Below are 24,868 nucleotides of genomic sequence, written 5' to 3'. Positions count from 1 at the left end.
ACATAGGATTTGTCCTGATCTTTGTGAACAGGAAATACTTGGACAATTGTCCACTTTGTCAGGTAGATTTCAGTGTTGTAGCTGGACTAGAACAGCTTGGCTAGGTGCATGCCTTGCTCTGGAGCACAAATCTTCAGCACTAAAGCTGAGATGTTGTCAGCTCCCATAGCTTTTGCTGTATCCAGTGCCTGCAACCATTTCTTGATATCATGTGGAGTCAATCAAACTGGGTAAAGACTGACTTCTGTGATGCTGGCAATCTCAGGAGGAGGCCGAGATGGATCGCCCACTCAGCACTTCTGACTGAAGATGGCTGCAAATGCTTTAGCCTTATTTTTTGCACTCATATGCTGGGCTCTGTCATTATTGAGCATGGAGATGTTATGGAGATTCCTTCTCCCCTTAGCTGTTTAGTTGCCCACCATTATCCACAACTGAATGTGTCAAGACTGTGGAGTCTTGATTGAGCTGTTGGTTGCGGGATCACTTAGCTCTGTCTATACCATGCTGCTTCCACTGTTTAGCATGGATGCAGACTCGTGTTGTGGTTTCCCCAGGTTGGTGCCTCCTTCTTAGGTATGACTGGCACTGCCCTTGGCATGCTTTTCCAAGCTCCTCATTGAACTTTTACACTCCACTTGATGGTAATAGCAGACTGAGGGATATGCTGGGCCATGTGGTTACAAATTGATGGTGCATAGCGCCTTGTGGATGCCCAGTTTTGAGTTTTTAGATCTGTTCTGAATCATTTAGCACAGTGGTAGTGCCACACAACACAATGGAAGAGTGTCCTCAATGTGAAGATGGGTTTTTGTTTCCACAAGGACTGTACAGTGGTCACTCCTATAAACACTGTCAGGGACAGGTTCCCCTGTGACAGGTAGATTGGTTAAGTAGATTTTTCCCTTGTGTAGGTTTTCTCACCACAGGCCAGGCTTGCAGTCATGTCCAGACAACTGCTGTCTTAAACATAAAAGCTCACACACGGGATAACATGATAGCTCTACAACTTCGAGATTACTTCTGATAAAAACTTATTTTTTCATGCATAGCAATGCCTTAGTGGTTAAATGCATAAACCATTGAGGTAGTAAACCATACAGATTAGGAAAGAACTAGGTCTACCTATAATCTGAGTTGAATTAGCTAATTTTCATACAGTGGAAGAAATATCACGATTAGTCTTAGAGCTTTTGGGGAAAAGTTAGGTAGAATTTCTGCTCCTGTTATTTTCCAGTCACTTCTGTTGGAAAGTACATGTGTGAGAATTTGTAGAAGGTTGAGTTTAACTGAAGCCTTCCAAGGTTGAATGACTTACATTCACAAGAATGATTACTTGGGTGAGATCGCAAAGGGTTGTTGATGCCATTCAATCATAATGCAGTGTGAGTCACTGATTCAGGCAAGGAGAGGAGAAAGGGGCAGAAAATTCTTTTGAAACCTTTTTTGTCCAATACTAATAGAATTTTATGACATGTTATTTCTGTTATTTATCTTATCTTCTGTGGAGATTATTTTTTATTTGCTCTATTACTGGGTGATATATTGCAGCCTATTAGGTTTTTCCTTGTGCCAAACTACTTGTCAGTGCTCTGACTATATTGTTTAATTAGATTACAGTTGTGATGATGACAACTCTTTGTTCTAAATAGTACATTTGTAGGCTCTTATATCAGAGTACAGTATCTTTTAATATACCTAGAGGATTTGCAAAGAGTCTTCATAGACATAGATCTCACCATATAGACACTAATTTACTTTTCTAACTGCTGCCAGAAAACTTAGTGTAGATTGAAAAAGCAAAACATAGTGGATGCCAGAAAGCGGAAATAAAAACAGTGCTGGAAATACTCAGCAGGTCTGGCAGCATCTATGGAGAGAGAAACAGAGTTAACATTCTGATGAAAGGACAATAACCTGAAAAGGTAACCCTGTTTTTCTCTCTTCACAGATGCTGCCTGATCTATTGTTTATTTCTACTGTTTAGATTGCATTGCTTGGAAGACAGCATCAGTGTGACAGATGAATGTGGGGTTGAAGCCTAACTCGTTGATATCAGGACATTGTCCTATAAATCAGGGGAGTCATCCATTAGGATAGCAGTGATTGTCTCTGTCATTATTTAAAGAAATAAAGTTGAATCCACCTTCCTCATTGTCTCAATTTCCATGAAAGAATTTTTAGGTCAGCGGGCGAGTGTGACTGGCGGGCCTGGGATCGGCCAGAGAATGGACCACCGACCGCGATCGGCCCCCCAATTAATGGTCAGCCAGAATGAACCGCGTGCTAAGGAGCTCAGCATTGCCAGGGTGAGGTGGGAAGAGGGCGGATGCTGACGTCAACACTGGGCAGGCCAGTGCTGAGAAAGATCCCTGAAGGCAGAGAGCTGCCTCAGGGACCTGAAGACTTGAAAAGCATGAAATAAAGTTTTTAAAATCAGGACAAAAATGTGCAAGCATCACAATCAGTCACCTGAACATATACATGATAAAAGTGCAGTCCATAGGTTTTAATTTTTCTTACATTTAATAACGAAAACCTCATCCCGCCCTTGGATGAGGTTTCATGAAAGATGCAAAGTCTGCCTGGCCGATTCGCCCGTCTGCCAACCGTATAGTTGGACAGACCACAAAAAATTGGAGACAATTGCAACTTTAATTACCTTAATTGGCCTCTTTATTGTCAGTGTGCGAGCTTCTGACTTTTGTGCGCACCCGCTGACCGAATTATCGCCTGAGCGCGGGATGATGTCGAGACACTCGCCCACCGTCATCTTGCGCGATTTCACGTCTGATCAGGTCGGGCATGCGCCCTCATGCTAAGCTAAAAACTCTGCCCCATATGTACGCTGACCACGCCCAGTTCTATCTCACCATCATCTCTCTCAATCCCTCCACTGTCTCTAAATGATCAATCCTTGCCCCCACATCCAATACTCAATCAACAGTTATTTCCTCCAACGAAATATTTGGAGGGTCAAAGACATTGTCTTCAGTCCCTGCTATGAACTCTGTTCCCTAGCTACCAACTCCATCCCTCTCCCTGGCAACTTCCTGAGGCTGAACCGGACTGTTTACAACTTTAGTGTCATATTTGATACCGAGATGAGCTTCTGACCCCATATCCGGGCCATCATTAAAACCATCTATTTCCACCTCCATAACATTACTGGACTGCACTCCTGCCACAGCACATCTGCTGCTGAAACCCTCATCCATGCCTTTGTTAACTCTAGATTTGACTATACCAATGCAATCCTTGCTGGCTTACTGCATTCTACCATCTGTAAACTTGACTTAATCCAAAACTCCAAACCAAACGACCACAGTTTCCGCCTGCTCCTATATAGGAGCACAAGTGAATTCTCAGTTAATGCCCATCACTTGAGTACAATTAAATGCTTAATTAATATATAATTAACGATCTGTCCTAATATCTACTTATGTGGCTCTGTTTCATATTTAGTTTCTAATGCTCCTGTAAAGTGCCTTAGGATTTTTAAAATGTTATTGAATGTTCTAGATAAATAAAAATCATTTTACTAATTCCAACATCTCAAAAAAATATGATTCTAAGCATCTCACTGCCTTTCTGTTTATAAAAGGAGACTATATTCTGGTGACATAAAAGAACCCTTAACAATGCAGTGGACAATTTTCCTAAATTATTGCTTTTGCAAAGTAATGAATGCTATGCCACCATTACTCTGTTTCAATAACATACATTAAATATACTTCAAAAATATGCTTCTAACTGGACCAGTGTCAATTTTTTCATTGAATGTATTTAATGTTCTTTAAACCTCTCTAAACTTTCTGAGGTGTTATGGCACAGTCGATAGTAAATGCTGAGCTGCCCAAATCCCAAAGGGGAACTGTTTTGCAATTAAAATAAATTTTGAGATGCGTGCCTTGAATTCAGTAGTAATAGGACCATCGAGGCTTATAGGTTTCTTACAAAACTAACTTAAACCTTTATTAATAGAAGGAATGGTTTTAAGCACATACATAGATTTACAAATTACTATGATGATAACTTTTAAATCCTCTACTTAATCTAATACCCAGTTGCACTTTCATTAAGGCAACAGTAAGACACATAGATTTTATAAGACCCAGACAAAGACAAGATACCCTGAACAATCCAATTCAAAGTGAGTTTTCTTAACTTCAGTTCTTTGTAGACAGCAGCTTGAGGCTTTGATGCTGGAAGCTTTTTCCACACTTGTTTTAGATCTTAGAATGTCTTCCCTTGCACACAGCCTTCTCTCCTTTATACATATTTTCCCTTTTGAATGCAAATTCTCATTGTTTCGTCATGTCTTTGGACTTTTACCTCTCTAATAATAAAATCTATCATAGTACGAATTTCACCAGTAATCTTTGGGGAAAATAAACACATTGTTTCTTAACTTCTCCTGGCTAGGTGAAACATTTCACCCCTCCTTTGAAATCAACCTAGTGGTCTATTTAAAAATGCAAATGTTCCCTTTACACCTATGTTTACCTACTTAACATTTCAAACCTAGCTTAGCTTCTGTTACATCAAAGCCTTCAGATCAGCTGCCTTTAATTCACACACACACACACACACACGCACACACACAAACATAGACACAGACCCCACTATTACTCTACAATAAATTCCAATAACATTATGAAAATTATTATATCTTCCTGACAGAGTCAATTAAGCCTATTTGCGGGCATGAGAATCACAAACTTTGTGCTGCCTGCCCATCAACATGGTTCTAAGTGTGGAGTGCAGATTGCAACGTGGTGCTGACTGGCTGTGTGCTCAGCAGGGGTTTGGGTGTGCATGTGGCTAGCACAATGTCCAACAAGCCTGCACCTTTTGAAGGCATTCTACCCCTCTTAAAGGCGAGGTACACTCAGACTGCAGCAACTCGTGGCAGTCTCAAAAAAGCTAGAAAAAGTAGAAGGAACAAGATTAGTAGTAGAACAATAGGCCAGAGAGAAAGCCCCCAGGTACTCTGATATGGTGCTGGAGGCCTTAGTCCAGGAGGTTAAAAAGAAGAGAGAGGACACATTTCCACAAGGGCGTCCAGCATGCCCTCAGGTCATACTGTGTGAAGTGAATGTGAGCAGGGTGCCGGGGAAGTGAATTTCTGGAACCTGTCCCTGAGGATTTGGCTGCAGTGCCAGAGAAAAGCTCATTGGCCTCAAGTGAGTGGTCAAGCTCAGTGAATGCATCTTCAAATGGCATCTCTTACCCACTGCACTATCAACTTCTCACGCTGCTCAATGCACCACACTCCGTCACTCATCCATCAGCAATCAGAATGCAAGCCTAACGTTCAAATGCTCCAACTCAGCCTCAGACACTTATCAATGTTTGTAGCCTTACATCTACACCTCGCACCTTCTACATACCACCACCTATTCAGTTATGGTAGGCACATCACCCAAACACATTGCAACACACTAACTGACATCCTCTCTTGCAGGACAAGGTTGCACATAACTGCAGGAATTAGCAGAGAACTGGTCAGGGATAGGCATGCCTGCATCTCTTGAGATCTCTGGAGGAGATGGTGCTCTACATCTTCACTTTCACCCTGATATCTGGCATGAGATGACGTGATCATGGACCTCTTGCTTTCAACCCTGACCTCCTTTCCTCATCACAAATTTTCCCTCCTGCCTTTTTGCTTTCAGATAGTCAAGATTTTCTGCCTGACCAACCTCACCATGAAAGACACAAGGGTCTCTTGTGCAGTTGAACAAATGCATAAAAGACAGAATTAACAGGTCTTGCAGGGTCCAAAATGGAAATTTATGCACCAAATCATAATGATGTCACAGTTGCCCACTCTGCATGCTCCTAATGCATAGGAACATAGGAAATAGGAGCAGGAGTGGGTCTTTTGGCCCCTCGAGCCTGCTCCACCATTTAACTAGATCATGGCTGATCTTCCATCTCAACACCATTTTCCCGCATTATCCCCATATCCCTTGACATGTTTTAATATCTAGAAACTATCGATCTCTGTCTTGAACATATTCAATGACTGAGCCTCCAAGGCCTTCTGGGATCGAGAATTTCAAAGATTCACCACCTTTTGAGTGAAGAAATTCCTGCTCTTCTCAATCCTAAGTGGCCTACCTTTTATTCTGAGACTGCATCCCCTGGATCAAAACCCTCCCAGCCAAGGGAAGCATCCTTCCTGCATCTACCCCGTCAAACCCTGAATAAATTTGTATGCTTCAATGAGATTACTTCTCATTCTTCTAAACTCTAGAGAATATATGCCAAGTTTCCTCAATCCCTCCTCAAAAGACAATCCCACCATGCCAGGGATCGGTCTGGTGAATCTTTGTTGCACTCCTTCTATGGCAAGTATATTCTTTCTTAGGTAAGGGAAACAAAACTGTGCTTAATACTCCAGGTGTGGTCTCACGAAGGCTCTATATAATTGCAGCGAGACATCTTTACTCCTGTACTCACCTCCCTTTGCAATAAAGACCAATACATCATTTGCCTTCCTGACTGCTTGTTGCATTTGCATATTAACTTTCAGTGACTTATGAACAAGGACACCCGTTCTTTTGAATATCAACATTTGCCAATCTCTCACCATTTAAGAAATGCTCTGCATTTCTGTTTTTCCTACCAAAGTGGATAACTTCATATTTCTCCACATTATATTCCATCTGCCGGGTTCTTACGCACTCACGTACCCTGTCTAAATCCCATTTGAGCCTCTTTTCATCCTCCTCAAAACTCACATTCCCATTTAGGTTTGTGCCATCAGCAAACTAAACTTGGAAAGTTACATGACACACTCTCACTAGTGCCCTTTTCAGCATGGTACCAGCAGTAGTATCGAGCCAAATTTTGTGGCCCCTGCTTTCAGGTTGTTTTGTGCTGTTGATTCATAACTGCTAGAAGTGGGTTTGAGAATAATACATTCATTCAATATTTGGATTGCTATTGCTTTTTAAGATATGAGATCTTCAAATGTTCCAGGCTAGATTGAAACGCTAGTTTCCAAAGTGAATGGATAGTAGACCCAGTCAGATCCCAGTTGAAAAGAAGAAACTTCCATCCTTCATGTTTAATTTTGATTTTAGTCCACATTCTAGAGCTAACTGGTCAATGGTACTCCCTATCAAACAGTCTTTAAGAATTCACTATTATTGAGAAAACAAAATTATGTGCACAATTAGATGTGCCATGAAATTCAAATACTAATTATTAAGTAATATTCCTTGGATAAACTTAGACAATTATGTTTATAGGGACAGATAACATAGCATTTTTACTATTGCCCTATTTCTACAGATATTAGTCATCCAAGACATAATTCCAAACCTAGGAAACAAACTTGCCACTGTTTTCTTTCGTGAATTTTGTACCCAACCTAATAAGAAATGGAAAATTATCTATTTTGAACACCCAGTGTCAGCATGAAATACTCCAAGGTCAGGTATACAAAGGTTGGATGCCAGCTATAGCCTCTTCTACTTTGTTACATTCATGTTCTTCATCCTCAGCACCACTGCATGAGTATGACATGTTTCTTTTATCTGCTTCAGACATCTTCTGGTTTAAGTGAGATTGCTGATGTTGTGCTGAGATTTGGTGCAATTTTATTATGAATGTGCATTCTTACTAGGTGGAGCTATCCAAATAAACTCCATAGATGATCTTTACAACCACCAGACAGGAGATTTTCACATCATTAATCTGTACTGGATCTGAAACTAGATCGTGGAAGTGAACAACCAGTATCTGACAAAGGCACCACCCAATCTCCCCCCAAATTATTTTGCCCCCAAAAAGCAAATAAATGTGCAGCTGACCTCTCAGCGTCAATAACATTCCAGTGTTTATATTTGGACTGAAAGTCATTTCACTCATGACATAACCTATGGATTCAATTTCTCACTTCATCAGAATGTGTAGAGCAGGGCTCAGCACCTACCTGTTCTGCATGAATATTGAAAAAGTCATTACACTCTTATAATACCGCATTCAATGTTTAAATTACATCACAAATCACTTATATTATGAGCTAGGTGTTCACAATGGACTGCGGTTTCTGCCAATCTCTAATCACAATAATAAGCTAATTTCAAGCAAAGAATATTTTTCATGAATAAGAAAAGTCACAATATTCCTGCGGAATGAAAAGACTGATTCAATGTCTCAATGACAGCTGCCACTTGACCTATAACAAACTTTTAATCCAAAATCAAAGTTTAGAAGAAATTGCTGTTTTGATTATTTCACTAGCCGAGTAGAAAGAAATACTTAATTGACGTCCATCTGGATCATTGTTTTCAGTTTATATAAATACCTAATATTTCCCCTCAAATCAGATGGAGAATTTCCTCTACTTTTCTCTTGTCCACTTTTCAGGCTTACTTTTTCCCTTTAGCATTTTAAATCAAACAACTGATGTTAATGATCAGATTTTAATAAGTATTCTGACTTACTTTACTGTACATAAAGTCAGCGAGGTGACCTGTAAGGAACAGCCAAACTCCCAATTTCATTTTTCAATGCTGGAAATGGCATTCATCACCTAGAAAGATGGATGAGAACCAATATATTGGAATTAAAAATGGTATACAAATGAGCATTACATATGATTAAGTAACTAATTAAAGTTGCTTCCTGCCCAATAGAGACTATCTTCCTTACTGCCTAACATTGCAATATAGATAGGAGAGAACTCTATAAACATTTCAAACTGTATTTATGAGTTAATCATCTGCTCAGTCTTTATGTAAAGGTCTGTGTGTCTTTCCCACCATCTCACTAACCTTAACTCCTGCTCTCATGAAGTGATACTAAAGGCATTGGAAGCACTCTGGTGCTCCATTCAAATGATCAATCTTTGTATTACAGGTTAGATAGATAGATTGCTGTAGTTAGTTAACTATCAAAATCGAGCCTTTGTGTTGCTCTGGTGTTGAGGAACAAGAATTCTAGGTGATTTTGTTACTTTTCTTCATGCAAGATTGTGAGAATTTATTCAAATAACCTGACTCACTTTCTAGGTTAATTCATTGTACTGCAGTTGTGTTCAGTACCCAAGGAACAACAGGACTATGTTATCAGTCCATAAGAGGGCTGGTAGGACAAGGAAAGGATCTTATATGGACTTTCAGAAGACATTTGATAAAGCTCCTCATAAAAATAAACTGTTGCCTAAAGGTGAAGCCCATGGAATTGAAGGTAAGTTAGTGACCTGGTTAGGAAATTAGTTGAGTGGCAGGACACAGACTTCAGAGGTAATAGGTAGGTACTCTAATAGGCAGGATGTGACAAGTGGTGCCCACAAGGTGCTGCACTGGGGCTTCCACTATTCAACATATTTATTAACAATGACTAGATGATTGAATGGAAAGCCGCATGCCCAAATTCGCTGATGACACATAGATAGACAGCACTGTAAGCTGTGTAAATGGAAGCATAACATTGCAAAGTGACATTGACAAGTTAAGTGAATGGGCAAAATTACAACAAATAGGTCTCAACGTAAGCATATATTGGGAGGTGGTGGCATTGTGGTATTGTTACTGGACTAGTAATCCAGAGACCCGGGGTAATGCCCTGTGGACCTGGGTTTGAATTCTACCATGGCAGATGGTGGAATTTGAATTCAATAAAAGACCTGGAATTAAAAGTCTAACGAGACCATGATGCCATTGTTGATTGCCATTAAAAACCCATCTGGTTCACTAATGTCCTTTAGGGAAGGAAATCTGCCACCCTTACCTGGTCTGGGCTACATGTGACTCCAGACCCACAGCAATGCAGTTGTCTTTTAACTGTCCCTGAAATGGCTTAGCAAGCCACTCAGTTGTATCCAACCACCAGAAAGTGTAAAAGGAATAAAACCAGGTGGATCACCCAGCATTGGCTTAGGCACCGGAAACAACAACGGCAAACTCAGCCCTATGGACCCTGCAAAGCCCTCCTCACTAACATCTGGGGGCGAGTGCCAAAATTGGCGGAGCTGTCTCACCGACTAGTCAAGCAACAGCCTGACATGGTCATCCTCATGGAATCATATCTTAGAGATAATGTCCCAGACTGCACCATCACCATCCTTGGGTATGTCCCGCCCACTGGCAGGACAGACACAGGAGTGCCACAGTGGTATATAGTCAGGAGGGAGTTGCCCTGAGGTTCCTCAACATCGACTCCAGACCCTATGAAGTCTCATGGTATCAGGTCAAACAAGGGCAAGGAAACCTCCCACTGATTAGTATGTACTGCTCACATCCACCAACCACCCCCCAACCTCAACTGTTAAATCAGTACTCCTCTATATTAAACACCACTTGGAGGAAGCACTGGGGGTGGCAAGACTGCAGAACGTAATCTGAGTGGGGACTTCAATGTCCACCACCAAGAGTGGTGATTCCTAAAGCACATAGCTGCTAAACCGGGTCTGTGGCAAGTGGTGAGGGAAAAACATACTTGACCTCATCCTCACCAACCTGCCTGCAACAGATGCATCTGTCCATGACAGTATCAGTAGGAGTGGCCACCATACAGTCCATGTGGAGACAAAGTCCCGTCTTCACGTTGAGGATGACCTCCATCATCTTGTGCGGCACTACCACTGTCTAGGTGGGACTGATTTCAAACAGATCTAGCAACTCAAGACTGGGCATCCATGAGGTGCTGTGAGCCATCAGCAGCAGCAGAATTGTACTCTAACACAATCTGTAACCTCATGGTCTGAAATATCCCCCACTCTATCATTACCATCAAGCCAGGGAATCAACCCTGGTTCAAGCGGCATTTGCTTAGCAATAACCTGCTCACGACGCTCAGTTTGGGTTCTGCCGGGGCCACTCAGCTCCTGACCTCATTACAACCTTGGTTCAAACATGGACAAGAAGACCTGAACTCCAGAGGTGAGGTGAGGTTGACTGTCCTTGACACCATGGCAGCATTTGACTGAGTGTGGCATCAAGGGGCCCTGGAAAAACTTTAGTGAATGGGAATCAGGGGAAAAGCTCTCCGCTAGTTGGAATCATATCTAACACGAAGAAAGATGGTTGTGGTTGTTGGGGGTCAATCATCTCAGTTCCAGGACATCACTGTAGGAGTTCCGCAGTGTAGTGTCCTAGGCCCAACCATGTTAGCTGCTTCATCAATCATAAGGTCAGAAGTGGGGATGTTTGCTGATGATTGCACAATGTTCAGCACCATTTGCGACTCCTCAGATACTGAAGCAGTCCATGTCCAAATGCAGCAAGACCTGGACAATATCCAGGCTTGGGCTATTAAGTGGCAAGTAACATTTGCACCACACAAGTGTCAGGCAAAGACCATCTCCAACAAGCTAGAGCCTAACCATTGCCCCTTGACAATCAATAATACTACCATAACAAAAACCCTTAATTTGCACATTCCTTAGATAATATCACCACCTCCAACACCTCTTTGATCTTTTGTCCATGCCATCTTTTGGTTATCTCCACCTATCACTGGCCCTCTATCCAGCTCTACTGTCCACCCCCCCTCCCACCCCTTAAACCAGCTTATATTTCACCTCTCTTCTACTTTTGCTTAGTTCTGTTGAAGAGTCATATGGACTCGAAACATTAACTGTGTTCCTCTCTGCACATGCTGCCAGACCTGCTGAGTTTTTCCAGGTGTTTTTATTTTTGTTTTAGATCTAGCATCTGCAGTTTTTTGCTTTTATAATAACACTACCATTGCTGAATCCCCCACTGTAAACATCCTGGGGGTTACTATTGACCAGAAACTGAACTGGACTAGCTATATAAATACTGTGGCTGCAAGAGCATGTTAGAGGCTGGAAATCCTGTGGCAAGTCACTCACCTCCTGACTCCCAAAAGCCTGCCCTCGATCTACAAGGTACAAGTCAGGAGTGTGAAGGTACTCGCTCCAACAACGCTCAAAAAGCTTGAAACCATCCAAGAGAAAGCAGCCCACTTGGTTGGCACCCCATCCACAAACATTCACTCCCTCCACCACTGACGCACAGTAGCAGCAGTGTGTACCATTTACAAAATGCACTGCAGGAGCTCACCAAGCCTCCTTGGACAGCACCTTCCAAACCCATGACTGCTACCATCTAGGAGGACAAGGGCAGCAGACACATGGGTACACTACCACCTGGAAGTTCCCCTCCAAGCCACTCACCATCCTGTCTGGGAAATATAATACCATTCCTTCACTACTGTTGGGTCAAAAAAGGTGTTCCCTCTTAACAGCACTTTGGGTATATCTCCACCACATGGACTGAAGCGGTTCAAGAAGGCAGCTTGCCACCATCTTCTCAAGGAAAATGAGGGATGTGTAATAAATGCTGACCAAACCAGCCACACCCACATTCGATAAATGAATAAAAAACATCATCCACTTTTCACCTAAAAAGGATAAATAGTTGCTAAATGGTGAAGAACTAGAAACAGTGGTGGTCCAAAGGGACTTGGGAAACAGACATGGAAAATAATCAAACAGGACAGTGAAATGCTGGCATTTATATCTAAAGAACTAGAATACAAGGAGTTAAAAGTCATGCTTCAACTATACAAAGCCCTGGTTAGAGCTGCCTTGAACTACTTTAGAAAATACATAATGGCCTTGGAGGGAGTGCAATGTAGATTTATTAGAATTTAGCTGGTGTTAAATTATGAGGAGAGATTGCACAAACTAGGACTATATTCCCTGGAATATAGAAGGTTTGGGGTGATTTGATCAAAATTTTTAAGCTATTACAAGGAACAGCCTAGGGTGGATAGACAGACACTACCACTGTTGTTTAGGAAGCGTAGGACTAGGAATTATTATCTAAAAAATAGAAGCAGACCTTTCAGGAATGTAATTAGAAAACACTTCTACACACAAATGGTGGTAAAAGTTTGGAACTCTCTTCCACAAATCTTAAGTGATACTAGATTTTGTACTCCAAAGATATTAAAGGATTTTGGGCAATGGCAGGTACAAGGTATTAGGTCACAGATTAGCCATGACCCCATTGAATGGAGGGATTATTTGAGGGACTAAATAGACTACTCATGTTCCTATATTTGTGAGGTGTTAATATTAAAACTAAAAAAAATGTTAGAAAGATCTTCACTTAAGAATTGATAATTTGTTAGGCACGTTGAGAACACTGAAAATTTATCAGGTGCTCTGCTGAGTGAGTTGGAGTATTAAAGAAATGATCTTCAATTGGCTAGATTGTCTTTTCTTATCTATGACTTTTTAATGCTCTCTCATTGTTTATTCAGTGTCTCATCCGAGATCAACTAACTAAGTACAAACTAGGCATTGAATTGGACACAGTCCTGATTTGTGCAGCTTAGTTTCATAAAGACAGCTGCAATTACTCCCGAGTCCTCAGGGGAGCCTTGTGCCTCTATGTCAAGGAGGAAGAATGACTTGGGCAACTGAGTCATTCAGCCGATCAGAAAAATATTGCAGAAAGGAGTGCAACTGCAAGTGAAGAAGAAGTATCATCTGGTGTGAGTGTCTGTGCCCTAGGGAGCCTTTGACCAATGACTGAGTGAATGCACATGGAGTGTCTTGTGTTTGCCTCAGTATGAGTTTGTTAACATGAGGTCTTATATCAAATTTATTGTGGATGTATTAATGAGAATCCGGCAGTAATTTTGATGTAGATTTCTTCATTGGGCACCTGTATCAGTCTCAGTATGAATGTTTGGGGAGCTCAGCTTCTGAAAAAGATTACCTTTCATGTTCAATTTGCATTTTTCATCTTTTACCATCAACCAATATTCAACTTTACATTCATCAGCAGAGGTCATCTCCCTCATTTCTGCTCATCATGACAGTAAATGTTAACGATTGCATCCACTATCAGGCTGGTGCCTTCATTTACCATAACAGGTAATTTACATTATATCATATTGAAATATATTGGATTCATGCTGGGTAGTCTGTCATTGCATTTTCATGCATAGCTGTCTAAAATGCCTGAATGGCTGAAGAATGTCTCCTCGAGTTTCTTTATAAAACATGCTGTGGTGACCTTTACTTGCATCATTAATTCCTGACCCAGCTTGACTGGATCTCTGATTAGCAAAGTACACATTCAACACACGAGCCATTTCTTGTACTTAACATTCCACCTACTTCTCACAAAACTGAAATATTTCTTTGAATCCATTTTCTTATCAAGAGTATGTATTTATAGTTTCTCCCTGTTCCAAGTATTCATTTTAGTGATTCTCAATTGACCTTTTATATTTCCTACTTATCAGTACTTTTTCATCCTGTGTCCTTTAAAATATTTGAGTTATGTTTTCAGGCTGTTTCTGCCATTCTTGTACAGCCAATATGGCTTTGTTGTCCAATGTTTTGTTCTCACGTTTTCTCATGGAAACTTACTCTTATCCTTGAAAGTAGTCTCAAATGGAATTGTTTTCTCTATTTTTGTTTACTTTCTAGGCTTTCAACCCACATCGAACGCTAATGTGAAACATCTTGCACAGCCCCAGATATTCTTGTTGCATTATTCTACATTTAATTGTTATTTTTGGTTCAAGCCTTTATTACATTATCAAATCATATTTTCTGAGAATTTGAATGCTCCATTGTTTCCAGGATGCTGATTGTGTGTGTCTGAGAAAGGCTGTAGATTATCTTCAATGTCTTCAAGGCATAGTGAATGATAATGAGTTCACAAGATAGTTATGGAGAGGGAAGATTATCTGGTTCATGCATCCATAAATTCCTGCAAGTCCTCCCATTTCAGCATCCAATAGTTTTTTTAAAAATGTCAAAGTTGTCATCTCTAAACTTAGGAGTTTATTTTATAAATTGATCACTTTGAATGAGGAAGAAATTTTCCTGATATTAGTATTAATTTTACATTTTACTCCCTATAATATATGGGGGTAATTTTGCAAAGGCAAATCAGATAATGTTGCATAATGGGCTACCATTCTGAAAATGCCTTTTATCGGCCCATGCACAAAGTGAAAATTATCTCCCATGTCTCCTTGTCCTACTTTCTCAATTTAAATTAAAATAATATCCCCTACTTTGTTCCTGTAACTATACTGTTTACCTCTTTAAGTTCACCTCTTAGATGCCTTACTTCCAGGCTGAAAAGGACAAGGAGCAGTTTTTGTCTCTGATACTTAGCAGGAAGCAAAGTGCATGAACCTCTAAGATAGAATAATTTCTAATCATTCAAATCAAAATACTGTGGAGGGTGGAAATCTGAAACAAATGAAACTGAAAATGTTAGTAATACTAAGTAGGTCAGGTGGCAACTTTGGAGAGAGAAACAGAAATAATGGTCAGAATTTTAGCAGCACACTTTGTGTTCCACTGCCAGCACCAAAGTTGGGATATGAGCTGGCACAGGCAAATGGTGGGACAGGGGAAGGGACTTTACTGGCATTGGCCAATTAAGAGGCAGTCTCTGGGTCCAGTGTCCAATTAAGGATGGCACCTGCCTCTAGGAGTTGCCAGTTCAATCAGAGGGCTGGCAGCTCTGCAGCTTCAGTACCATGACCAATAGAGTTGGCTGCAACTGAGGCTTCAGGGGTAAGGGGAGGGCACTTCCATGTTGAGGGACCCTCTAAGTGCCGGTATGAAATTTTTTGATGTGCCAGGTACAGGCATTCAGGCCCTGGTGATCGGATGGCCTTGGCGTACCTGAAAGTCAGCCCGCACAGCAGGGAAGCCTTTGCAACACAGTGGAGTCCCGTTGTAACTCTTTTGAGTACAAACATGTTTCCATCTGTTTCAGATGAAGTTACATTGTTTCATAGTTTGCCATTGTGAGATTTGAACTCTTGATAATCTTTTAAATCTTTTAAATCAAACATGTTTCCATCTGTTTCAGATGAAGTTACATTGTTTCATAGTTTGCCATTGTGAGATTTGAACTCTTGATCTTGGGGTTATAAACCCAGTACCATAACCACTTGGCCATTTAGGCCAAGCTTTGCATTTAAATTCCACCAACTGCATGTGGGATTTGAACCCATGTCTCCAAATAACAGGCTTCTGTGTTACTAATCTAGTGATATTGCCACTACACCACCATCTTTCCTCTAAAAGTTACATTGTTTCATAGTTTGCCATTGTGAGATTTGAACTCTTGATGAGATTTGAACTCTTGATTTTAGGGTTACAAACCCAGTACCATAACCACTTGGCTATTTAGGCCAAGTGGGGAGTCCCGTTGTAGTGGTAAAATGGCTGTCAATAGGCCAATTAATTGGATAATTGAGTGCCTACTTCTGGTCAGCAGGTGGCCAAGTGCCACCATTCTCATCTTTTGAAATATTCTGCACTGTTGGGAAGACATCAGACTTTCTTCCCAATGCCTTCCACTACCATTTTATCAGCCCTCCCACCTCCCACACTTCCTCCAATGGCTGATAAAATCCCAGCCAATGTTTCAGGTTGATAAGCTTTCATCAGACATTATAGAATCACTTCCCTGTCACAACAGCAATGTCCTTTTTTAAAATGTGGGAGTTTTCAATCACTCCCTTTAGAGGAAGGCCATTAGTTTAAAATGTAAGTTGTCAAGTCCCATTGCGACTTTTGAGCGATCACTCCACTGAACACTGAGGTGTTTCAGCATAATTGTTAGATTTTAAGCTCACCAATTTGCTGATTTTTTTAAATTTAAGCACAATTAGTTGATGGTATCAATTATCTAATCAGTCAATCAGTCAGATTGACCACAAATAGTATGGAGGGTATGTTGAGTTAAATCAAAGCTTAAAATGGAATATAACACAGTAGTTATACAGCAAAAACATATGACTGTGACAAATAATAAGCACTGGCCCAGGTCAGGCAGGATGGTTAGTATGTGTGAACAGTTCTTTCTCTTTCTTTGTCTTTTCTTCTCAGTGCCTCACATCTTCTTGACTTCTCAAGCTACCCAAGAGTGTTGGACTGAAGTCAGCATGTATTCACCTTTGCCAGATTTTCTCCACCACCTACTCCAATCGCTTCCTTTAAAAACCTATCCTTTATATCATTTTATCAGAGTTGGACCTTAGTGTTATATTGGCAAGCCATTGTTCCCCTTAACACAAAGTGCCTAATGGCATGTTGAATTCTTTGTCTAAAGCCCACCCTTATGTTATCCATCTTCCATGAAGTGGTAGAATTATTGCATATACTTTCTGTCCTTAGTCAACCAGGCCCTTACATCACCTGCCCTTCAGTTCTGTTGAAGGGTCATGAGGACTCGAAATGTCAACTCTTTCCTTCTCCGCCGATGCTGCCAGACCTGCTGAGTTTTTCCAGGTAATTCTGTTTTTGTTTTGGATTTCCAGCATCCGCAGTTTTTTGTTTTTATCACCTTCCCTTATCTCATTCTATGCTGTAACCCATGGTCAGTCTCATAACTCTCTTAAATACAATCCTCGACCTTCAAACTAACTTTTAGGGGCCTAATTGTATGTATTTGCCTGTTATTGTTTACACTGAGAGCTGTTCATAAGGCTAGTTGATAAACTGTTCACAATGCCTGTCCAGTCTAATTGCTGAAATTCCTTATCAAGCTATTGAACCATGGTGTGATTCACTAAGGTCTTCCATTCTATTCAACTTTCTATTCTAATTAACTTTCACCTTTCAGGAGCATATTAATTAGGTGAGGTTAACTGAAGATGCTAACACAGCTTTCAAGTATTTTTACTTGTTTTAAATATTTTTATCTAGTTGCTTTACCTTTATTGCAGAGAGCTCCTCTAACCATAACTCATTTCCGGGGATCTGTCATCACCTAAGAGTAAACATTCCATTAGCTTTGTTTCTAGAGTAACAAAATTTTAAGCAAATTCCAGTAAAAGAAAAATTACAGCACTAGCCTATTCCTTTGCCTATTTCAAGCTGACTATTAAATATATGATTATTCTAAGCATATTTCTAACATCTAACATAATTAGCCTTTTTGCGCTTTCCTTTTATGACCTGAAAATGCATAATGTGGAAATAGAATCACTCCAACCCATTAGTGTTTTTGTTATCAGTCTGTAATGTCACAGCAATAATGCTTTCTTTACTGCCAGATATCCTAGGGTGGCTGCTATCACTGTTAATAACTTAAATGACAAAGATCATCTTTTAGACCATCCATCCTGTCACTTTATTTTTGTTTAACATTGTATTAAATTCTTTTCTCAAAAACTCGACCATTATGAAATCTAATTTGGCAATGGGACTGACTGCTCAAGCAATGTGGGCTGAAGGGCAGAAACATTTCCTGAGGTGAGCTGTTCACTTAGAGAAAGGGTTTTTAGATCCCACACAAGAAATAAGTGGATCAATACTCCATGCTACCCTCATATTTTAATTTCTAACATTTTTGGCTGATGTAGCCTTTACTACAGGATTGAAGGGTATTGAGCCCAGTCCCAATTGATTGATAGTTCATACACAGGATTACAAGTTTGCTTTATGCTGGAGACCCATCGAAGTGTACTAATGTGAAAATGAATAGTGTGAACCGTCAACAAAGAATATGGGATACATTTTTATGTGCCAATTTCCATCAGGTGGGAGGTGGGTACTGCGAGCTCTAACTTGCATAATGGAATTGTTGGAAGGCCTGACCAGTTTGCAACTTAATGTCCATGCCACATGGAGTGCCAATTTCTCTGCTGGTATTTTAAGAGTGAATAATGGTCCAATTTCTGGAGGGTCCTTCTTCTTCATCCGTGTGACTAGAATGGCCAAATCATCTGATGTATCTAGAAAAAGGGGAAAAGAAGGATAAATAGTAACAGCACACCACCAGGATACCATGGTGAGCATGATTGTGTGACTGAGAATACTAAGTAGGAAGAGAAGAGGAAGGAATGTCCAAACAGCCTGATGTGCCTTGCCTTCAGCCTAGCAATGCTGAGTGTGCTTTGCTGATAATGTTAATGGAGGAACCATCCATTAATGACAATGTCTGTAGAATGTCAGGACCTTCTTTTGTTCTAGTATGTGGACATCCTTTTGTGTACTAGCTTCTCTTCCAAACAGAATGAAAGTGCTTTAATAAGTGCTCTTTTAAGACTTTTCAAGATGGAAAATGTTGTGTGCATGATGACAGGAAGAAGCAGCAGCATTGGCCAAGAAGGTGAAGGGGTTGTAAGGATTTTAGTAGTTTGTGCATGTTAATGGAAACAGAAAGGGAATGCAGTGAGGGATTCCCTACTAAATTGAGGAGAGCCATGGTAGGTGGGGAAGGGAACAATTGATAGTGCTGCGACTAAAGTAATGTCATACAGGGGAATGCAGAGTACGAGGGATTTAAAAGGGATTCTTACTTTGGCAGCCCTGGTCAGTTCATTAATTTTTTTTCCTGCACCTCATACAGGCTGTGGAGACAATACTGATAATACAGATGTTTTCCATCAGCTCTTGAAAATTTACTTTGGCACCTGTTAGCTTTCCAATGTCAAGAGGCTCTCCTTGATGGTTACTTGTTCTACCAATGTCTCTGTTGCAGTATCAGAATCATGTTGCCTGCTGCTTCACAAACTTGATAGTTACAGTCCCTCACAATAAAAAGCAGTTCCCCTTTAAGGTGCATTAAGTAATGGCTGCTTTGCTGGATTTGTATGTTTCTAAGAAATGAGTTGCCTATTTAGGAGTGCATCTTGTGAGTGCATAAAATTTTAGACCACAGTCTTCAACTCCATAGCCTAATCTGTCCTAAAGTCACACAGTTCAAAATATCTTTTATTTCCTTTAATCCTGGAATAAGTTTACAGTTAAACATATAGCAATTGTTGAGTGCAGTTTCCACAAGGATTAATCCATTTGCTAAAAAAAAGAGATGTTGCTGAAGCTTTTCATCCTGCACTCATCAGAATAAATGCAAGAATGCCAAATTTTAAAGGGGAAAACAATTTATACTGCATGAGTAAAGGATGCTAATTGGTTGGAAAGACAACTCTGATTGGTTGAGGCATTGCCATGAAAAATGCACCAGGGAACTTTTGTCCCCCATGACCTAAGGCCACCACTTTTGGATCTGAAAATTGTCCAGTCGATCTAAAATTATCCTGGAAGGCTAAGGTATCTCAAAAATTTGAGTAACAGGTGAAGCTAGCCATTTCACGCTGCTACTATGCAGTAGCAAAATGAGTGGTATTTTCCAATAACAGGATGCTGACATAAAGCTAAAAAGATGTTCTGCTTACCACACAAATGAGTAATGTGGTATAAGAATTTCAGTTCCAGTGCGATGCCACCCACATAGGCAGATATCCCAACATTTGGCAGATTGTATCAAACAGCATGTCCATTTGGCTGTCTGAAATAAGCAGAGTACTGACCATATTCAACCAGCCTATGCTTGCAAATCTCAGAACAACATGTCTAACATTTGATGTCCTCTCACAATTGGACAGCACTTGCTAAACAATCCCAAGTATGTTAAGAATTATGCTAGCAATCAATTTAAAATTACCACTCGGGCTCACTTACCCTTGCTAGAAGCTACATATAAAAATATGCAGGGACCTGTCCTCTGCAGGATAAAGGAACATGTCCAGGCATTGTGCCTTTTTTTGAATTAAACAAAAGCATGGGGAACAATAGTTCCCCGGTGCATTATGCATGGCAACGCCTCAACCAACCAGTGTGAATTTGCCAACCATCAGCACTCTTTTCTCATGCATTATAAATTCTTGCTCCATTTGAAATTTTTATATTCATTCATGGGATGTGGGTGTCACTGGCTAGACCAGCATTTATTGCCCATTCCTAATTGCCCTTGAGAAGGTGTTGGTGAGCTGCCTTCTTGAACCGCTGCAGTCCATGTGGTGTAGGTACACCCACAGTGCTGTTAGGAAGGGAGTTCCAGGATTTTGACCCAGTAACCGTGAATATATTTCCAAGTCAGGATGGCGAGTGGCTTGGAGGAAACTTCCAGGTGGTGGTGTTCCCATGTATCTGCTAGCCTTGTCCTTCTAGATGGTAGAGGTTGTGGATTTGGAAGGTGCTGTCGAAGGAGCCTTGGCATCATTGCACCTGTCCTGATGAGTGCAAGATGAAAAGCTTCAACAGCATGTCTCTTTTTTCAACAATGCTCAAGTTCTGCACAACCAAGTGACTATTAATCTATCTTGTGGGAATTGGACGTTTTATGTGAAAAATGCAGAACTCCGGCAAAAACGTGGGCCTCATCCTGCAAATCATAGTCTGGAGAAAAACCTTCAGAAAACAACCAGCTAATTTTGAAGATTCATGATTAATTAAAATCTAGTCACTTTTATTCTCCATTTGATTGAACAGCCCTACACAGAAAATCAACACAGACATAGGAAGCTATTTAATTTAAAAAGATACAGTAGTATAGTGATTATATTACTGCACTAGCAATTCAGAGACGGGAGCTCAAATCTCAACACAGCAGCTGGGGATTTTAAATTCAGTTTATTAAATCATTCCTGGAATAAAAAGCTAGTATCAGTAGTGGGGAACTTGAATCTAAAAGATTGTTGGAGAACCCATCTGGTTCACTAGTATCTGTTTGGAAACCATTTTAATCCATTCTGATTTATATCTGACACCAGACCCACAATAATTCAGTTTACCCTTAAATACCGTCTGAAGTGGCCTAACAAGCCACTCAGTTGTATCAAACAACTACAAGAAACAAAAATAAGAATAAGACAAGATGGAAAACCTGGAATTGACCTCGGAAAAAAACCATAAAAATGCTCACCCAGTCCTTGCAACCCTGCAAAGTATTCCTCCCTCGGGATTTGAGCCAAAATTGGGAGTGCTATCCCGCAGGCTAGTCAAGCAATAGTCTGGCACAATTATACTCTCCGAATCATACATTTCAACTCATGTCCCAAACTCCTCCTTCACCATTCCTGGATATATGCTGTCTCACCAGCAGGACAGATGCATCAGTTTTGGTGGCACAGTGGTATGTAGTCAGGAGGAGGACCACCTGGGAGTCCTCAGAGCACAGAATGTACTCTACTGGAGTCCATCAAAAGAGTGGCTTGGTAGTACCACGACTGACTGAGCTGACCAAGAACTGAAGAATATAACTGCTGGACTGGGCCTATGGCAGGTGGTGGGAAAACCAATAAAAGGAAAAAACCAAATTCATCAGTCTACCTGTCGCACATGCAACTGTTCATGACAGTATTGGTAGGAGTGACAGCTGCAATTCCTTGTGGAGGCAATGTCATGTGTTCGTGCTGAGAAGACACTTCAGTATGCTATGTGGCATTACCACCTTGCTAAATGGAATAGATTCAGAACAGAACTAGCAGCTCAGAACTGGACATCCACGAGGGGCTGTGGGCCATTAGCAGCAGCAGATTGTATTCACTCACAATCTGTAACCTCATGGCTTGGCATATCCCCCACTCTATCATTACCATCAAACCAAGAGACTGACCCCGGTTGACTGAGGAAAGCATGCCAGGAGCAGCACTAGGCATACCTAAAAATGAAGTGCAAACCTGGTGCAGTTACTACACAGGACGACATGTATGATAAATAGCAGAGCAGCATGTTTTATACAGCTAAACCATTCCACAACCATTGAGTCAGCTCAAAGCTCTGCAGTCCTGCCATATACCATTGTGAATGGTAGTAGCCAATTAAACAGCTAATGGAATGAGTGGGCTCCATGAATACCCCCATCCTCAAAGATGGAGCGAGGGTTGGGGTTGTGGGGTGGGGGCAGTATGTTAGTGCAAAAGACAAGGCTGAAACATTTGTAACCATCTTCAGTCAGGAGAGCCAAGTGGGTGATCCAACTCAGCCTCCTTCTGATGGCCCCACTATTACAGATGCCAGTATTCATTCAAATTCGATTCATTCTACTTGGATATCCGGAAACAGCTGAGTGCACTGGATACAGTAACAGCTATGGGCCATGACAACATCAGTGCTGTAATATTGAAGACTGGTAATCCAGACCTAGCCTTGCCCTTAGCAAAGCTACTACACTGGCAGCTACCGCACAAAGTGAAAATTGCTCAGTCCACAAAATGCAGGACAAGCTCAAACCAGAAAGTACCACCCCGTTAATCTGCTCTCAGTCATCAACAATACATTTTATATGTTTCAATGGTCAAGTATGCTGAATTATTTCAAGGAGAACATTTAACTATAATGTATCATACTAGACTGAAATAAAATGCACCTAATACATTTGTCATTTGATAGGTAACACCTCTCTTAATCAGTCCATCAATCAGGAACAGATTGTGGCTTCTTGCATTGTCTTCTCTAATTCTTCTGAATCTTCTGTATGTGCAGCACTGACCTGAAACATTCCTTAGCTTTGCTTGCTTCATTTGACGTGAAGGAACAGTGATATATTTCCAAGCCAGGGTGGTGAGTGGCTTGGAGAGGAACTTCCAGATGCTGGTGTTCCCATATATCAGCTGCCCTTGTCCTTCTGGATGGCTATTAATTAAACCTTTCACCTTGATGTGAAATCGAAAATAATTTGTTCCCTGGTTCATTCCTCAGCATACCGATCTAGAAAACTATCTTGCATACATTCTATGAATTCATCCATCACATTATTACTGCAAATTTGGTTTGTCCAATCTACATGACGATTAAAGTTCTCCATGATTATTTTATTGCTCCAATACACGCACCCCTAATTTCCTGATTTGCATTCTGTCCTACATTACTATGCTTGTTAGGGGCCCTATGAATAACTACAGGAATGTTTTCTGCCCTTTGCTTTTTGTTAGCTTCACGCAGACTGATTGTTTCATCCTGCTGATGATCTATGTTATATTAGAAATGGAGTGGTCTCAAGTAATGAAGCAGTAGGTGCCACTGTAAATCTAACTGTAGTTGGGTTGGACATAACATTACACACAGGGATATCAACCATTAGGCTTTGAGGCAAGAAAAACACGCTGTCAGGAAGTCAGGAACTGTCAAAGCAAGAAACCTCCCATTATAATGTCACCTGTTCACAGCACCTCATTAGCTGTATTTCCCTCTTCTGAAGACTTGATGTTCCATGCCTCACTCATCCTACCCCTATTTATTTGAATTTCCCTTCCTCAACCTTCCTGTCTTCAGTCCCTCCTTTCTACCTCCTTTCTTCCTCCTTCTTCATCATCTCTTTTTCCTCATTTAATAAATATTTGAAAAATAAACGTTTGCTGGTCTATAGGAAAAGGGAAAGAGGGAAGGACTACTTGGATATTTTGTTTAAAGAGCCAACACAGGCATGATGGATCAAACGGCCCCCTTCTATGCTGTATCATTCTATGAATCCTACCCTTTCCCTTTTTCTCCACCTTTCCTCCCCTCTTCTCTTATCCACTGTTTTCTCCTTCCTTTCTCTCCCTCTCCTCCTTGATAGTCAACTGCACAATAAATATCCCTCTATTTTGGCCCAAGAACATGCCTCAGAAGCATGCTCTGTACTGCACTAGTGTGATAGTTCCACTCCCCACAAACATCACCCTTATAGTCCTTCAAATTTATTCTAGTTTTGGATTCTTACTCTCGTCAAACTGAAATATATTTCATGCACGTTCTTTACAACGAGCAGAAAGAATATGTTTTCATCCCATTACTTTGGGTTGGTTTTAAATCTATCTGCATCACCTGGGACTTTACACAATAATTTGTTTGAAAGTTCATCTCAACTTTTCTGGGCTATCCATATGGAATAACTTGCATTATAATGTTAAGAAAAATTATTGTAGCTCTTCTAACCTCTGTTGAAATATTGCAGATGATATTATTCCAATAAAATACAATCATGGCACTCGCTCTTTGTCAATTATGCTGCATGATGAGGTCGTTGACCTTTAAGACTGTGTTTACATGAACAGCATAGTTATGTGACAAAAATGACAGCCATTGGTGCCTCTGTGGTGAAACAAATCAATTATA

At 40.7% G+C, this 24,868-nt stretch overlaps 1 protein-coding gene across 16 annotated transcripts in view; it reads left to right on the top strand.

The window, feature by feature from the left end:
• Window positions 1-24,868, top strand: part of chrm2a (cholinergic receptor, muscarinic 2a) — an 84,108-nt gene that overhangs the window by 23,082 nt on the left and 36,158 nt on the right. For 2 of the 16 annotated variants that reach the window (XR_005946376.1, XR_005946375.1), the window contains one exon: window positions 2,176-3,736. The exons of the other annotated variants lie outside the window; for them this stretch is intronic. The gene's annotated coding sequence lies outside the window, so the exon portion shown is untranslated. Of the gene's footprint in view, window positions 1-2,175; window positions 3,737-24,868 lie in introns of those variants that run through there. 16 annotated transcript variants of the gene reach the window in all.

Source organism: Carcharodon carcharias, chromosome 21, assembly GCF_017639515.1.
Source record: "Carcharodon carcharias isolate sCarCar2 chromosome 21, sCarCar2.pri, whole genome shotgun sequence".
In the NCBI taxonomy this organism is placed as follows: domain Eukaryota; kingdom Metazoa; phylum Chordata; class Chondrichthyes; order Lamniformes; family Lamnidae; genus Carcharodon; species Carcharodon carcharias.
This window is presented reverse-complemented; position numbering and strand designations above follow the sequence as displayed.